Here is a 17,704-nt window from a genome sequence, read left to right as displayed (position 1 = left end):
ATGGTTTTACAAGGGAGGAACATTAAACCATTCCATTAATGGTCTCCAGTAAAATATTGCTAAAATAAATGAGCCTAGAGACAGTCAGAAGTGGTATTTGTTTCCTAAAGAATGTAAGAAAGCCGTCATTGTTAGATATTTTGCGACTCGTCGGGAAGGAAGTTTGCTCTTGTTATTGAATAGTATTTTTAATCTTGTTATTGATTCATAGACATAGATATTATATCTTCATATCTAAATCATATCTGAATATCTACTCCCATTCCGTCCATTTTCGTCATTTTTAATCTGGTGGCGAAGAACTTCTTTTCAGGGACATATAAAAATTGTCTTAGCTGTGGATTATAATCTTGGCTCAACTGTCTTACGTTTTCCATCTCTTTTTGTGGTCAGTCATAAGACTGGAAACATACCTGTCTACCCTGATCATCGCAAGAAATTGCTAATCACCATAATCATTGCATATATGAAAGAAGTACATATAATGTAAACACGTCATGTTTCCAGCAATCTCTTATTTGATAAATCTACGATACAGTTAACACTTCTTTGTGAGAAGCTTTTGTGAAAAATACTTTTTGTGGATGATAATATTTAAAAAAATATTAAATGTTTGTATAGAAAGAGTTAAGACAAATAAAACAATAACTAAATATATATTTTCAATTAGGTATGCTGTGAGTTTTGCCAGAGAAGGATACTGTTATAATTATAAGGATATCATCATAAATATCAAACGCCTTTTGCTTCGTACAGAATTGGAGGCAGTGATTATAGTGATGATAATTATTATTCTAGGTAACTCGGGATGAAATCTAAAGAATTCTTGGATTCGTAAAAAAATTAAGAACGAAGATCTGTTACTGGGAAATAGTAGAGTTAAAGAAATTTGCATTTTAGATGAATAGATAAAAAGAAATAAATACAAGGAATTGATTGGTTACTTGTTATGGCATCTAAAGCTAAAAACAGTAGACGTCATAGAAATTCAAATTCAAAGTTTCTTTTATGAAATTAGTTATTCAATGATTTATGAAATATTTGACGACATTTTGGAGTTTCTGACATTTCAACATCGCTCTACTTGGCCTACCAATTCTTCGTGAAACCGTCGCATAGGGTTTCATTAAGAATCATATTTTTTCAGGGTGTTATGTGCGACCATCAGTTTTGTTAAGATGTGACAACTTTCTATAAGTATTCTTTATTATCAATGTGTTCGAGGGATCTCTCTTAGATAGTGAGCCCCAAGGGTTTTGACCCACTATACGTATCCACCTTTGCGGTGTGTTTAGTGCAGGCCCGTTGAGGATTACTGTAAAAATGTGAACAAAAGACTATATATATCATAAGATAACGACCCCCAAGAAATAGTAGTCCTAGATAACGACACACTAGATAACGACCCACGAAAAGTGAGAAGGAAACGTTAGCGTACAGCAAATGATCAAAGGTTAAAACCTGATCTTGACGCGGCTGGAAACTTGTCGTCCAAATTCTGAAACCGTGCTCCGGCTAAGACAAAGGAGCAGGAAGGAGTCTGCTGCCCGTAATATATCAAGTCGGCAGCAAACTTTGTGAAGGCTCGCCTAAAGACAACACAAGTAATATCACGCCGTGTACACATTGCGCGTTTGTATGAGTAGGTGTGTGGGAGAAGACACACGGGGAGAATATTTGAATACGGCTATTTTTTGGCAGTAGTTTTACCGTAACTAAAATTGGGATGAGTTCCATACAAAAATGTAAGAAGTAGGATATATGAGGAATGAGCAAAGGAAAGTGTACCACTTTTCACAGCGACTGAAATGAAAAGAGAATATCAGATGGAAAAGCGAAATTCGAGACCGGGCTGTAGATGACGAAACATTTACCAGGACTCAGATGGAAGAAATCCTTTGTGATCTGAATGAAGACAGATTTCACTAATGAAGATAAATGTCGTGAACAGTTATGAGAAAGAAGGCATTCAATCCACTATCACTATCTTATAACTAATGGCATCATCATTCAACAACAAAACAAAAAAATCATTTTAGCAGATCCACATGGAATGACATCAACCTGCCCTACGGAATGATCGTGATCGTTTACGTCGTATTGATAAAGTAACTCATTAAAGAATTCCCAACTTTCTGCTGCTGCAGGTAGCATAATGGCTTTATAATGACTCAAGAAAGGAAGTGATATTTTCTCTCCAAGTTTATTACCACATCAGAATTTCAAATGGTTATTTTCAACGTGGGGACTTGGTTTCTGTTATTTCTTACATCTTTCGTTCATATACGATCTGTGTGTCAGAGCTTACAAAGATTATCAAATAAGTTTGTGTTCTGGCTGGAAGAGCTAATGTACTGCTCAGACATATGGACGATTCCAAGTTTGTACATTAAGACATACGAAAGAGGAATGAGATTTCTTTGGTATAATAACACATTCTCTTCTTATCCTATATTTCAATCCTTTGCTTTTCCACCGCAACAGCAACCAAGAGTTCTCTCTTTCATTCCGTTTATCTATGAGCATGATAACTCCTGATGCGGAATTGCGACTCTGGTTATCCAGAAAGAAAAAAGGATCAACGAATAACATCTTCACTTGGTGACCTTGGGAATGTGTTACCTTTGATTGCAATAGTGCCATCGCCCACTCAAACTCGTGATGTTAGCAGGTGATCAATGCGGAATAGTTATTAGGAGGGTGATTATTATGTAATCAAGAGCAAATTATAGCTTGCATAAATCTGAATGAAGATCTACGAGAGAGAGAGAGAGAGAGAGAGAGAGAGAGAGAGAGAGAGAGAGATTTCAGATTTTCCTTTTTCAATAGTTTGGTAAGAAAAAAAAAATGTTCTAGAGGGAAGATAAGAAATTTAGTGTCGTTATATGAGAATAATCAAACGAGCGCAAGTAGCAGATAGTCTGATTAACTAAAGTAATTTTCCGCGTATTATTTGTTAATCAAGAGACCCCCTTCACAAATTAAGTCGGGCTCGCGCGCTCATGCACCTCCAAACAGCCGTGAGACGTTTGTAAACAAAGAATTGTTTATCAAATCTCCTCGAAGAACTCTAAGTGCATTAATACTATAAAGAATCACCATTCACTTGTTCCCTCAAGACCAATAGAATTCGTTAGTTGCTATTTAGGTCAAGCACTTCTAAGCTTTTCTAATACTTTAAGGGTAATAGCATTCAAGGTGCTGAGTGCGTTTCTTAAACCTACCCGGTGTTTTCTATTTCGCTTAGATGTTCCTCTTTGTTTTCTCTAAAAGAAAACTATTCAGAGGCTTTGTCTGTTCGTCCGCACTTTTAATATCCGCCCTCAGATCTTAATAACTACTGAGGTTAGAGGGCTTCAAAATTGGCATGTTGATCATGCACCTTCCTATCATCAAACATACCAAATTACATTCCTTCTGGCAACGGAACAGCATAGGCCACCATGGCCAGTTGAGAGTTTCATGGGCTGCAGCTCATACAGCATTATACCGAGACCAACGAAAGATAGGTCTATTTTTGGTGGCCTTGATTAGACGCTGTACAGAAATCTTGTTTGCGCTGAAGGAACTTCGACACATTATTAAATGTTTTATTTAAGGTTAAAGTTAGCCATGATCGTGCGTCTGGCACCGCTATAGGTGCCAACAACACAGGCCACAACAGGGCTGTGGCTGAAAGTTTCATGGACAGCGGCTGGGAGCTTCATACAGCATTATATACTGTACAGAAAAACCTGATTACACCGAAGCGAAGAGTCTGTTTGTATGAAGGTCTTGTAGAGTCCACAGAGCCATAAGTAATTTTTCTGAAGACCGCATAAAACTATGTCGACGTTGTTATTCTATATACCTTGGATACAGCAATCCACAGGTCTTTACGTAGTTATGACTGCCGCTGTAACATTTTTCTAGTTCATAATGCATAAAAAGGGACTAGAGTTCACAAATACTGCATAAAAAGGGACTAGAGTTCCCAAATACTGCATAAAAAGGGACTAGAGTTCCCACATACTGCATATAAAGGGACTGGAGTTCCCAAATTCTGCATAAAAAGGGACTAGAGTTTCCCGGGCCAAAGTTCCTGCATTAAAAAGGGACTAGGAGTTCCCAACCAACTAAAAAGGCATAAAAAGACATAGGAGTTTCCCAAATTCTGCATTAAAAGGGACTAGAGTTCCCAACTACTGCATAAAAAGACTAAAAAGGGAAAGTTCCCAACTACTGCATAAAAAGGGACTAGAGCATTAAAAAGGGACCCTAAGACTGTCCCAACCATTCTGCATAAAAGGGACTAAAGAGTTTCCCAACTAAACTTGCCCAAATAAAAGGGTGAACTAAAAAGGGAAGTTTTTCCCAACTTTTAACTAACTGCATAAAAAGGGACTAGAGTTCCCAATACTTGCCCATAAAAAGGGAACTGGAGGTCCCACTGCTGCATACAAAGGGACTAGAGTTTCCCAACTACTACTGCATAAAAGGTACTAGAGTTCCCAACTACTGCTATAAAAGGACTAGAGTTTCCCAACTACTGCTAAAAAGGGACTGAGGTTCCCAACTACTTGCAATAAAAAGATACTAGAGTTCCCAATACTGCATAAAAGGGACTAAGTGTTCCCTAACTACTGCATAAAAAGGGACTAGAAGGTCCCAAATTTCCTGCATTGAAGGGACTAGAGTTCCACTAACTACTGCATAAATAGGGCTAGAGTTCACATCTACTGCATAAAAATGGGGCTATAGTTCCAACTACTGCATAAACAATAAGGGACTAGAGTTCCGCAACTACTGCATCAAAAGGGACTAGAGTTCCCAACTACTGCATAAAAAGGGGACTTAGAGTTCCCAACACTACGCATAAAAAGGGATAGAGTTCCACCCAACTACTGCAGAAAAAACGGGAGGATAGAGTTCCCAACTACTGCAAATAAAAAGGGACTTAGAAAAAAAGGGTCCCAACTACGCATAAAAAAGGGACTAAAGTTCCCAAACTACTGCATTAAAAAGATACTAGAGTTCCCAAATACTGCAAGAAAAAGGGACTGGAAAAAGGGTTCCCAACTACTGCATAAAAAAGGGGACCTAGAAAGTTCCCAAATCTGGCATTAAAATGGAACCTAGAAGGGTTCCCAAACTTACTGCATAAAAAGAGACCTGGGAGTTCCCAAAACTTACTGCATTGAAAAAGGGAACTAGGAGTTCCCAACCCTAACTGCATAAAAAAGGGGACTAGAGTTCCCAACACTGCAAATAAAAAGGGAACTAGAGTTACCCAAAACTACTGATAAAAAAGGGACTAGAGTTCCCAAATACTGCATAAAAAGGGACTAGAGTTCCCAAATTCTGCATTAAAAGGGACTAGAGTTCCCAACTACTGCATAAAAAGGGACTAGAGTTCCCAACTACTGCATAAAAAGATACTAGAGTTCCCAAATGCTGCATAAAAAGGGACTGGAGTTCCTAACTACTGCATAAAAAGGGACTAGAGTTCCCAAATACTGCATAAAAAGGGACTAGAGTTCCCAAATTCTGCATTAAAAGGGACTAGAGTTCCAACTACTGCATAAAAAGGGACTGGAGTTCCCAACTGCTGCATAAAAAGGGACTAGAGTTCCTAACTACTGCATAAAAAGGGACTAGAGTTCCCAACTACTGCATAAAAAGGGACTAGAGTTCCCAACTACTGCATAAAAAGGGACTAGAGTCCCCAACTACTGCATAAAAAGATACTAGAGTTCCCAAATACTGCATAAAAAGGGACTGGAGTTCCTAACTACTGCAAAAAAGGGACTAGAGTTCCTAACTACTGCATAAAATGATACTAGAGTTCCCAAATACTGCATAAAAAGGGACTGAAGTTCCCAACTACTGCATAAAAAGGGACTAGAGTTCCTAACTACTGCATAAAAAGGGACTAGAGTTTCCAACTACTGCATAAAAAGGGACTGGAGTTCCCAACTACCGCATAAAAAGGGACTATAGTTCCCAACTACTGCATAAAAAGGGACTAGAGTTCCTAACTACTGCATAAAAAGCGACAAGCTGGGAATATCCAGTTCTCTTTCAGATGACACATTTCCAACTCATGCGAGTACAGCCATCAGTTTTCCTGCTCTACATCTCTTTCCCATTATCGTGTGTCTTCCTTTAGGCCTGGGACTGGCTTAGTCTCACGGCTTAACGCTTTGAGGTTGTAACGAGCCCCCAGGGCGTGATCGGAAGAGAAGTAATAAAGGATTTGGAATTTCTACAACTGTGTCTTGCTAACTAATAGAACCTAACGGCCTGTGAATGTATCATGTTATCAATCTGGAACATCATGACATTTATACCAAGTATGGAAATAAGCATAATTTAATATATTGGTGGAAATTTTGCGTTTACTTGCTTCTGCAAAAAGTCATCGTAGTGGTTGGTGTTTACTGATGTAGCACGGGGAACTGATAATTCAAAATGTTATGCTGCTTTGGAAGCAGCAACCTGTCTAGTAGTGTCAAACAGGATTGCTAAATGGTTACTCATCACCGCAGGGCAAATTCGTTCAGATATCGATTATCCCTTTCCTACGGATCGAGTTTCGTAAACGCATCGTACTTGTGTCCTTAAATACGCATGGCTTGAGTAGGTTCTCTCTCTCAGGAACAATGGGCGGTTTCGTTTTTGCTCAATAGTTAATTCCATTTTATCTAGATCACATAAATTTTAACCTTCAACAAATTCTTTAATAGAAACTAGTAAGTGCTCCCTCCAAACCATTTTCAGACATTGATGACATTTCCTTATCAGTGGTTTGTGTCAACCATCTGCTTGACAAGACTCATTCCCAGATACATTTTCTTATTTAGTTTCCACCTACTCTAGCAAAGTGCAGTGTCAGCGAAAGTGCACAGCAGCTAGCTTTAAGTGGGATCAGAGATAAAAACTCGCTATGCAAGACTTAATACAACTTTATTTAGACTTAGATTTCTTATTATTTGCAATAAATATCAGGTTGATATGGTAAATCATAATTATCGGTGTGTATACCCCGCTAGCCCTGATGTGGCCATTATTTCTCCTTTAGTTAAAGTTTCGTATTGTGCTCCTATATTCTTGTCAAGTTGATGTGAAGTTTTGGATATTTGTTCATGGAAACGTGATTCTAGTGCCAACTTTTTTTCCTTTGTTACCCAGATGTAAGGTACGATCTGATTTCTAATCAACTTAGTGCATTTAAGTACTAAGGCTTTTCCGTCTTAAACCAATTCAGAACCTGTCGGAGAGACCTGGAAGGGAATCTCTTTGAAGTCAGTTGCAATGGCGTTATTTTTGGAAGAACTGACGAAAAGAACGTTCCTTGTTTGGCTGGTACACGTTAAAAACAACCTAGCTGGACTTACATCCGTTTTTACATGAGAACTGACCTTGGCTGGAGAGAATTTAAGAAAGTCCATCGATAATGGATAGGAGGAGTCCTGTGATGTACTTTTATAAGATTCTTCAGTATGGATATTCATGGTCAAGAATAACCGCCAATTCTCAAGAAAACCGGCTAAATCTGGATCTAGATCCTTTGCATACAAGGATGAGCGATATATAGATTTGTGCTCTACTAAGAAGTCTGTTAGCCAGCTTGGTACGTGCAAGACAAATCTCTTACCTTTTACCTTTCGAGTGAGTTCGAGGGAGTTGGCCATTGCAGCTGATTCCCTCTCCCCTAACCCCGCCCCCGCCCCCCCAACCCACACACTCCCACCCATCAGGGGTCTCGCCGTGCAATATTATGTTTCTAAAGCTAAAAGAGCCGCGTGGACTTAAAATTATTTTTGCATTGTCTCCTTTCTTTACAACTGTCAGAAATAGCGTGCTTTTAACCATCAAGAAAAATAGATAACTTATGCAAGTAAATTAAGGAAACTTGTTCCACTTAAAACTTTTGCTTTTATGTGTGTAGTTTTTCCCTCGATGCTATGCTAGACTTTTTAAGATTTTGATAAAAAGCAAAGATCTGTCTCTGTCCCTACTGTACTTGAATATTTTCGTATGAAATATTGTTATCAACGAGTGCGCGTTTATGGACGTTTAAAAGAAAAAAAAAAAGAAAAAAATAGAAGTCGTGATAATGGCCCATTATTCTCAAACAAGAATTACCTATTCCACTCTTTCACTTTCCTTTGAAGGGAGCAATTAAGAAAGCAAATGTCTTCTCCCAAGTAAGAAAGAGAATTCGCATTTCATTTTTTCCCCAAACATAATTTCTTGGACACTGATAAGACGAACGAAAATATAATTGCTCATTAGTGGCTGTGTTTAGCCTAACGAGAGAAGTTAAAGGGATATGACGAGGACTAATTAGGAAAGTCGAGATCATTTTTCTTGTTCGGATTATAAAATCATAGAAATGTGGAGGATCTTCAGCGTCCATAGATGATGAGGAAATGGTACAGTGTGATAATTGTATCCTCTCTACAAAGAAAGCTCATTTTTGAAAATGCCTACGGATCTTATTTGCCTATTAGTTTGTCTTCCGTTGTTAATGCTGATGGAAGATTTATTATTTGGCTCCTGTCTTTGAGATCCGATCTTTTTTTTTTCAGTGAAAGGTGATGATTTCAAACGTGAATTAGATTTATTGCTTACAAAAGTGTAAAATGTTAATATTAATTTGACGTTTTGCGGTTCTTTGTTGAAAGAAAGGCTAAATTCGGAACAAGATAAAGATGACGTATTTGGAAAGTCAAAAGGGAAAAATTACCAAGGAAAAGGATAGGAAATAAATGAAAATAGTAACGAAGCAGGGATAGAAGTAACTCAGAGGAGAATCTCAAGTTAATTTTACGGTGCTCCTGTCACAAGTCAAGCTTCAGGGAATGTCTACTTTGGGTGTGTCTTCACATGAAAACAACTATTAAAAAAGACTGAAAAATAAAAAACATTACTGAAAATATCACGATAACTGTTGTTGATTTATATACAGCAAACTATGTGTTAAGAGAATGGGTTATGTGGTTAGAATATGCATCTTAATTCTAAAAGCTACTTATGATGAGTTATATTTATGAAAAACTGGCCAAGCAGAATTATCTTTGGTTATGCAAGAGCCACATACTTCAGATATTTTTTCTTCCTTTTCTGTATTCATTATTCCATTCCTGGAATTCTCAAAAGAGTCGTCAGCCAGCTTAGCTATTTCAACCACAAATATGGAGTACTCATAAATTATCGGCATTTATGTGTCATTTAAGCAAGACATATTACGTCGACGCACCATGATCTCAGTCAATTTTCCATTGAATAATTAATGCTAGTAAATTTGCAGGAGTTGGAAACATGGGAAACAAGGTATATACAATTGCATTTGTGCCGAGGGCCAAAATGTTTCTATTCTCGAGAGCAGAAAAGACAGAAGTGGGCGATTGGAATGTTCTGCTGGAGACGCAAAGGAATCAGAGCAAAAACATCAGCAACTTTGATCTGGTCATGGTTCGAGTCATTCTGCAAAACAGTCCACATTCTGCGATGATGTTTCTCACAGCTGAAAGGATTCAGCAGCTTTCTTCTCTCCTCGCATCTGAAAGATTTCATATCATTCAAAGGACGTCACGCTCCCGTTCTTTCGACATCGTGGATTAAACTCTTACATCTTCTTTTTGTTAATATATCTTCTTAGAATACGTTGTCTGACATGTTATGGCTGTCGTAACAAACCTTCCTTTTCTCTCAAACTTTCTAATTTGAGGTAAAAAGTCGTTACTCCATCTGAAGGCTTTCAACAACGCAAAGATTAAAGCAGTTTAGTTTTGGCCAGTTTTAAATCAATGAAATTAATTTACTGAAATTATTGTACAGAGCAAATGTACGGCTCTGCTGTTATTCAATTTGGGTTTTTAACCAGTTGTTAATACTAATTATGGACTATTTTTTTAATCTTTAGGTTCTGTGTCATTTGTAGGCCTTAGTCTCAGATACAGTGGTAAAGTAAAGAAATTATTCATCTTAATGAAGTAAGAAATTCCTAACATGAGTTTCATCAAGACGAACATTTGCATAAGAAAGATCATGAACTAGAGCCCGAGTGATGAAGTTGGTTGGTGATTAGCGCCAGTGTCCTGCGGAAAGACTTGGAAGCAAGATGGAGTTTAAATTTTTGGGGTTATTTCCTGGAAATATTCTGTATCTAGTAAATTTCCTTTCTATTGAGCATTCGAACTCATGTGGGATTGAAGGTAAATGTTATGATTCGAATGGTAGGTAAACCTTTAAATATTAACGAAAACCTGTCTCTAACCAGTGATTTTTCTAACTCCATGCACGAATAAAAAGAGATTTTAAAGAACTCGATGATGCTGACTCAAAAAGCAGAGGCTGTTTTACATTCCCTTTAGGCTTTGTCCATCTAACATTCATTTTGTTTTCTGTCACTCTTTCTGTGGCTTATCAGGGGAACATGAGAGTAAACGACGGAAATTTTCTCTTTGTGTTTGTTATTGTTATTGCCGTAATAATGGGAGGCCAAAGTAAAGTAAAGGACAGATTATGTGTATAATCTCTCTCTCTCTCTCTCTCTCTCTCTCTCTCTCTCTCTGTCTTACTATCCCCTAGGCCCCCCGTATAATACTCGACGTAACTGTAGCTAAACTTCACACATTTCACTGCAGCGAGAGGGAATTTGCGATGGTCATATCTGCTCCATGTCAGGCACATAAATCCCTTCGTGGCGACGTAACGGTTGAATGAATAGCACTGCCCAACACGGCCAGGTGGTTGCAAGGTTATTATTATTATTATTATTATTATTATTATTATTATTATTATTATTATTATTATTATTATTATTATTATTATTATGATTATTATTAGTATTATCATATTATTTATTATTATTTTATTATTAGATTATTTTAAATTATTTTTTTTTTATTATTAGAATTATTATTATATTACATTATTATCATTATTTTATTATTATTATTATTATTATTATTATTATTATTATTATTATTATTATTATATATATATATATGTTTTTTTTTATGTCGTGTGTGGCATTTAGTCACAATAAAATCTTTGCAGAGAAGTATGGTCATGGAAGATAAAAATGACAATAGTAAAGCCAGAGTAACATTATTCTTAGATGAAACTTAAGAGCAAATTAAGGATTCACTACTAGTATGTAAATTAATGGTAATTGCAGGAAACTGGAGAAACATATTTAGACTAAAGGGTATTTTCAAGACAGGGAACAATTACTGAATGATGTGGACTCACAAAATGAGTCCAAGATTTGAGCACATCATTTACATGGCCATAAAGTGAGTGGCGTGATACAGCTAATCTTATTGTGTGTTGTTAATACTCTCATTAACTGATATATATATATATATATAATATATATATATATAATATAGATATATATATATATTATATATATATATATGCTCATAATCGGCTCTTGTTCAAATATTTGTGCAATATAGTTACTTCACTATTAAATATATATATCATAAACTGATCGAAAGGCACACAACAAGCACACGCATACATGTACAAACTCTCTCGCTCTACGTCTCTCTGTCTCTCTCTCTACTCCTCTCTCTCTCTATCTCTCTCTCTCGTCTCATATTATTATCATATATATATAACATATCTATTATGTATAATATATATATATAATTATATATAACTATATAATTAAATATATATATATTTATATATATGTTAATATATGATATATATATATATTATATATATATATATATATCATATATATATATATATATAGATCATATTATACTATATATATATATATAGTATATATATAAGCAAATACCATTTTCCTGTGGTATTCGCTTATTTAATGAAGTCACGTGCATCTACTGTGATTTTTTAAGCATATATATATGTGTGTGTGTGTGTGTCTGTGTGTGTATGTGTGTGTGTGTATTCTTCTTATCCACCGTTATCCCTACATTAAGGGGTCGCTTACCTGATGCACCCTCGCCACTGCATGCATCAGGTATGGTTTCTTGTTTGGCAAAGGGGTTTTTACGACCGCATATGCCCTTGCTGTCATCAACCACAGTAATTGGCGGTGGGCCTCGCCTTTGACTGCAAGGCAGCAAACTGTCCTATTAATCGCCTTATACAACACGCAGGACCTACGGTGATAGTATTCTTACACCTCTACCACAGCGTATATATATATATATATATATATATATATATATATATATATATATATATATATATATATATATATATATATATATATATATATATATATATATATATTTGTGTGTGTGTGTATGTTTGTATGTATGTATGTATGTATGTATAGTTAAGAAGCCTGTGGTTATTGCAAACAAATTTTTCATGATCAAGAGCAATGTGTCGTCTATACTATGAATTCTTATATCTGTTCCTTACGAAATATAAATTCATCGATTTAATAGGTTTGACTTTTTGTTGTTTTTCCGCACATTTTTTTGTCGCTTAGAAAAGCAGAATAAAAACGAACGTCATTTGTGATGTGACGTCACAACGTTTATCCATAAAAGTAAAAACACGCGCCAGTGCTGATTATGAAGGTCATAGCTCAACTAGTGATATGAACGGAAATTTTCTCTGATTCCACTTTTTTTTATATCATCATTATAATTCTGGAACGACTATTGTATTGCACATAACAATTATCAAGAAGTGAAACAATATTGCAAATTGTGATAGGCGAAATGAGTTATTGTTTAATTTATGTTCAGTACGATACGTCTCTTATTTTCTTCGACTGATTGCAAAGAACCCACAAACCGACGCATTTTTTTTAAGACGTGTCACTCGAAGTAGTCGTCATCTTCAACGCTATGTGATTGACATCGAGGATACGTTTTAGTAGTATTTGCGCGTCACCCCCAAGCCATATTTTTTCATTCCTCCTCGAAGTGAGTAAAGAACTAGATAGTAAAAAAAAATTTTTTCGAACACCCAAAGCATATTTCTAACTCTTTATTTTTGACGTTTCGGTACAAATATGGTACCATTTTCCTCGCGTAACTTCAAACAATGAGGACTTTAAACCTTGATGGCAGTTCATTTCCTTTGTACATAATGTTAATGTGATTTATATCATCATGATAAAGTTAACAAATGTTTTTTTTTAAGTTTCTTTTTTCTTTTAATTTTTAGACCTTTATTGTTTGTTGTAATTTCACCTGATTTAAAAAAATGGTACTAAATTCGTATCGAAACGTCAAAAATAAAGAGTTGAAAATAAGCTTTGGATGTTTTTTCGTCCTAGAATTCATCAGTCTACTGAGATTCCCAAAGTCTACTCCATTACATGATATCTGAATCACTACAGTTCTTGGAAACATACGACGGAATATAATTTCTTTCGGTCGATGTGGACACGGAGAGGAGGTTGCTGTATTGTGACTGCAATGTTGTCGGTGTCACAGAAAGATTTCTCCCTCTCCATCTCACTAACTTACAACTTTTCTACGAATGAAGCACTAACATTTCATCTCCTCCAGAAATCCTGAAAGCCACTTTCATTATTATTATTATTATTATTATTATTATTATTATTATTAATATTATTATTATTTCAGTGAGTGAAATCTATTCACATGGAACAAGCACACTGGGCCTATTGAATAGAAATTCAAATTCGATATTCCAGAGAATGTTGGTTTCAACCTCCCACCACAACCCCGCACTGCAGCAGTAGCCGATCATGATATAAAGCCAGTGGTTTTTCATTGCCCTGGGGGAGACGCGAACCCGCGTCATCTGAGTAGCATCCAAGACACTAACTACTATACCAGCTAACAGCCTTTTCAACCTCTTTAGATAATTACATTCATCATCAGTCATGAGGCTCGTTATGACGTCATTAGGCACTGTGTGCCCCTTCCGGCAGCAGACGATGTTTCCGAACTACTTTCTGCATAATAAATTCTTATTAGATGCCGGAGGATCAGTTCGAATCACAGTTTTTTCTCCCAAAAAATCTCTTTTCCGATTTATATTTTCATACAACTTTTTAGTTATTCACTGTCATAATTGAGCGTACTTACCTTCTTAATAGAACGAAAATAGTGTTTGGGAAAATGATATGGCATTAAGTGTGTATTTATGAGTGTGTGTGCTCTTTTTCTTCTTTGTTTGTATGTGTTTGCACCCAACGCTTGTGTGTATATGTGCGCTGTTCCAAAATGTTAGAAGGGTATGTAAATGTCCTCCACGAACTTTTAATAGTCTGTTAGTGTATCTAAAAGTGATCATCGGACGATGATTTTATCATCAAGGGAGCGGCAACAGATTCAATAAACGTAAATAGATATACAAATGAAAGACAGATAAAGAAACGAGGAGCCTTGGGTTCACTAACCATCCTGGAACTCATTTTTATTAACGAGTGGAACTTATTATAAGATGGATCCTCAAATCAGAAGCTGAGAGAAAAGTGTCTTCAGAGCGGAAGTCCTTTGAATACCGATGATTAATATCAAGATGTCAAGCCTTTTGGGATTCACGGCGCAAAAGGGATTGTTCGTTTAATGAGCTGTCAGCGCCAGAACCCAAAAATGCCTCCATTTCCAAAGGCGATCGATCTAGAGATTGTGGCAGGATTCCATTTCTGCTCATTTTTATTCCGCCTCAAGTCGCACTAGATTGCATTGGCCTAACGAAATCAACTTTAAGATGAGTGAAAGGCATTGAAACATATTAGTCCTTATTAAATGCTCTGTTCGTAGAATTTTGCGTCAGTGATCTAAACTAAATACATTGCCAAAGTACAATATTAGTGATAATATAGTCTGGACAAGGGTTGTATATGATGCAGTAAAATAGTTCCACATATTTTTACATAGAGAATTATTACAGAACGAGCACGCGTCGGCCTGCCGCCGCTGTAGTTTGCACGGTCAATACGAGGTGTACAATCCTACATTCCCGGCACCACGTTTCACACCGGGGCGGACAAACAAGATCCACTCGCCTTTTGTTATTACAGAATACGTGGACATGCAAATGAAACTGTTGTCAAGAATACCATTGTTTCTTGCTCCATTTCAGCGTACTATACACAGTTGAATTGACATGGACTATGAACAACATGAAATAAACAGTAAAATTTGCAGATGATATGAAATATCGCGAGGTTTAGAGAATGATGATAATATCACGTGGACAGTAGAATGATCATGGTGGAGGCAAGAAAATACTGAAACTTTACGTTGAATTCAGAATGTAAGGTTCAAAAGAAATCCACAAGAAATTAAGAATGAGATGCGCAAATGATATCCACAAAAATTTAAGAATGTAGCACAACATAAATAACGCAGTATTAGGTAGGGGTAGAAATATGGCGGGGTAGTATATACAATGAGTAGTTAGCTGACTTTTCTTCTAGAAAGAGGTTGATAAGAATCCTCTCTCGCGCAGTGGCGGCTACAACTCTAGGCACTGATTGAACATTCTTACCTTGTAACATATAGTATTTGAACCTTATTCCATATCATGGCTCCATAATTACATAGTTAATAACGTTTTGGTTATTTTATGTCACTTTCAGAGTCTTGCAGTTTGTCTTAATCTGTTACTTCTCTTTAATTTACTCATTTCGTAAAGTTCAGTTTCACCCAAGATATAATATTTACCATTTTCATAATTGATTGGTTTAATTTTTCTTCTGACCCACAGAAAAACGGGTTCTCAAAAAATAGGTTGCTCGGGTAGCAGGACTTGGTGAAGGGTTTTATATATATGAAACTTTATCAGGATCATAATTTTCTTCAATATATGTTGGGGATTTTTAGCAAATAAAGCTTAACAGAACGGGAATTATAAAAGTTTCATCCACACATATCGCCTTCATGCCCTTTGATAGTTTTCTATTACTTTGAGCTTACCTCGTTTCTCTTCTCTTTCTTCCCTCGTTCTTTATACCTTTCTTCTTAATTCCTGACTTTCTTCTTACATAATACTGTATTTTTTTGTGTTTGTATTAGCAAAGCACCCCATTCCTGGTTTTGCCGAATGCAGAGATATCAATGAATAGCTTCTTTGTGTTATCTTTCTCTTTCCCTTTTATTCCTGGCAGGCTATATCCTCAAGCGTCTATTGTAACTTGAACATCTTGAATGGATTTCGGAAGAGCTGTCGTCGAAACTTATTTAAATTTCATGGTTCAGTGGAAAAGATGCTGGGAGTTTTCTCTGTGGGCGCTAGAAAAGCTTAATAGAATTTATATTCAGCGAATCACTGAGATGTCACGAAGAAGTCCCTTGTTATTATTGAGTTAGGGTGGATTTATCTTCAGTCATAAAGGTTTGTTAACCAAACTCCCTCCTTTACGGTTTTATTCATCTCCATCATTTTGCTATGCAACAATTCGTACCACTCGTCGTTTAGCTGCCAACATTAGATCTCTTTCTGATTTCTAGTAGTTTCCTTCATTGTTGTGATGGCTCTTCTTTATCAATAATCACCCACTTTGCGACGTCTGTTCATGCCTTTGCCGATGATTTAACTTTCCGCATCTGCACTGCCGTCGCACCCAATCCTTCTTGGTGTTCAGACTCGATTCGTTGTTCATCATTCATCTTTCCTCTTCAGAGCGCATCTGAATGGGGAACTTGTTACTGCCAAGTTCGGCGCTTCCGGGACACATTTATTACCAGATGCTTTGCCGTCTCTTCCATCCGCTTCCATTCGTTTTGATGGAAACTGAATTGAACATCTCTCTTCACTGCACATCTCGTGTTGGGGTTGACTATGATGTGAGAAGATCATATACCCCACATTGCTAGGTCTGCTGGTCCACTGGTATAATGGTTAGTGTCGTGACATGCCACTCAGATGTCGCGAGTTCGTGCCTCCCCAAGGGCGATGAAAAATCACCTTCTCTGTATCATGATCAGTTACAGCTGCAGTGTGGGGCTTGACATGGGAGATTCAAACCAACATTCTTTGGAAGTCAATGGCCCCTGTATGCTTGTTCCATGTGAATAGGTTTCATTTACTAAAATAATAATAATAATAATGATAATAATATCAACATTGGTTTTTCGTCGTAAATTCTTGTCTTCATTCTGGCTAAAATCAGCTTTCTTTATATTTCCTTATCTTGGGCCTCCAACGTCGAAAGGCTAAATCAATGGTCATTCTTTCCGCTTCTTTCAATCCTCTTTCTCCCAACCGTAATTTGCTGTCATCATTGTTACGTCCATCCTTTATCCGATGACTTTAGGATACACCTCCTGCTGGAAAAATTCCATGGCATCAGGTGCTTGATATATCTACGCAGAAGAATCATCGGCAACCTGTGGGCTCCTACCCCAAAAGCGGACGATCAAGGTTCCTAAATATGAAAGTCATTTAATTCATTACTTCTTTTATATCACTCAACCAACACCCTTTGGACCCACGTCTCCTTCCTTCCAAGACTTCCTTATAACAGGCATTGTGTCTGTGTATGAATAATTGTACTTTTTTTCCTCCCATGGAAAGAAGGAAAAATGAACTGAAGGTAGACGAAAAGGTACACCGATTGTTAAATGTAAAGTTATGTGGTAGTGCTTCTAAAGCGGGGAATGTTAACTTGATATATGAAAAATAATAAATGGTGAAGGAGAAATATCGAGTGGATGAAAGGCTGTTTTGCCTACGCCAGAATATAAATAGAAGACGAAGAATGGAAGACTGAAGTGTCAGTAACTGTTTT

General features: G+C 36.6%; 1 protein-coding gene across 1 annotated transcript in view; it reads right to left on the bottom strand.

Moving 5' to 3' along the window:
• Positions 1-17,704, bottom strand: part of LOC135203544 (uncharacterized) — a 94,754-nt gene that overhangs the window by 50,276 nt on the left and 26,774 nt on the right. The gene's annotated exons all lie outside the window — the stretch shown is intronic.

Source organism: Macrobrachium nipponense, chromosome 36, assembly GCF_015104395.2.
Source record: "Macrobrachium nipponense isolate FS-2020 chromosome 36, ASM1510439v2, whole genome shotgun sequence".
Lineage (NCBI taxonomy): Eukaryota > Metazoa > Arthropoda > Malacostraca > Decapoda > Palaemonidae > Macrobrachium > Macrobrachium nipponense.
The sequence above is the reverse complement of the archived record's forward strand: the minus strand, read 5'-3'. Positions and strand labels throughout refer to the sequence as shown.